The sequence below is a fragment of the Muscardinus avellanarius genome, assembly GCF_963383645.1.
Source record: "Muscardinus avellanarius genome assembly, chromosome: 1".
Classification (NCBI taxonomy): Eukaryota; Metazoa; Chordata; class Mammalia; order Rodentia; family Gliridae; genus Muscardinus; species Muscardinus avellanarius.
In genome coordinates this window covers 25011771-25013654 of record NC_137786.1, presented here as the reverse complement: position 1 = coordinate 25013654, position 1884 = coordinate 25011771, and positions in this window count along the sequence as shown.

Below are 1884 nucleotides of genomic sequence, written 5' to 3'. Positions count from 1 at the left end.
TGAGGCTGTCTGTGAACCATGATCCTCTGGTCTCAGCCTCCCAAATGCTGGGATTACAAGCATGCACCACCATGCCCGGCTTAGACATTTCTTCATGTGATGTATGATTTTAATAGCAAGTGGGTGGCTAAATACACATACACAAAAATCTTATGATGCTGTCTCTAATATCTAAATTGGAATATGATTAATACTATCTTCTTTGTTGCTCTTTACAAAGAGACTGTCTTCTTTATTGTCAAATTTAAATGATAAAACCTCCCAAGTTATTTGTCATAGAGAAAAATATGCCATTTTCAAAATAAAATAAGTTATTTATAAATGCTAAACACTTATCAACTGAGCTGAAAAATTAATAAAATAATACAGATAATTCAATTATGCTTTATCTTATTTAAGAAAAATTTCCCAGGAGTTTATGTGTTACTGTAACACAATGAATAAGATTCTGAATGATAATTATTACTTATATTTCTATATAAAAATTGTATACTTAGCAGAATATGAACAAAATAACAATGGACAATTATTTATTAAGTTGAGAAAATCTGAGGTAATTCAGACCTCATTTAACTTATCATGATATATATTTTCTTTATTTTTACCTTCTACTTTTCTCCTTTCTTCTTTTTCTGTATATCTCTTTCTCTATCTTTCTCTTTTATCTCTCTTTCTCTCTCTCTTTTCTTATTTTGGCTCCTACTTTAGAATGGGATAAACAAGCAAAATACAGAATTTGTCTAAAACTCATCTTTCTGTTATTCACCTACTACCAATAAAACCCCAAGTAGGCCTTATTATTTGTAGTTATTTTTGTTCAAAAGAATAAACACTAGGAAAAACTGAAAATTATTTTAAATTATTTATCAGACAAAATCTGAAGTAAATCTAATTCTAAGTGAGAAAAATTCTAAAGCAAATATTAATGTATTAAAATTCCAAACTCCTACTATATTTAAGTATTATCTGTCATTCTGGTTCATATTGAGAATGTAAGATTAACATAAATTGTTAAGCAACATTTGCAGCCATACATAATGTATTCATCTTTTAATTCCACTTTGACAAAATTCCAAATCAATGAGAAATAAAGAATATTATTCTAATATTAATAATTTATATTTTATTGAACAAAATTTACATATGATGGAATTATAAAATAAAAAGATATCTTCCTATGTAGATGTATTATTTTGAATCTATGATGTACAATTATAATGTACCATTTTTTTAATGTGTATACTAAAAATGGTGATCAAATTGTTTAGATTTTAAAACTGTTGAAAAAAAAAATGTGTAACTTAAACAAAAAAAAACCCTCAGCATTGTGTTGTGGATATAAAGGTATTTCAGATAGAAGTGAAAATAAAATTCTTAATTTTTAGTAATATTTTAACATTGTGATGATATAGGCAATCATAAAAGTAAACTCAGTATTATGCAAAACATAAGTTCTCAGAAATATAAAAATCAGAGTATTTTGTTGACTACATTTGTTCTCACAGCTTCTACTATGCTAATTGAAAGCCATAAATAAGTCTGTCATTCAAAATAAAAATAAAGGAAGAGAAAAGACGAAAAGGAAGAAAAAGAGCAAGAAATAAAGAAATAAATAAAAAAGCAAGTCACTGCATATTGCCATAAAGACCTTCAAAAGCTGGGTGTAGTGGTGCACACTTGTAATCCCAGCATTCTGGAGGCTGAAACCCAAGGCTTGCGGTTCGCGGACCGCCTCAGCTACTTAGTGAGGCCCTCTGCAACTCAGAGAGACTGGTTTCAAAATAAATAAAGAATAAAAAATAAGGCAGGGGTGTAGCTCAGAGGTCGAATGCTCTTGGGTTCTATCCTCAGACCTGCAAAATAACTAAATAACTAAATAAATAA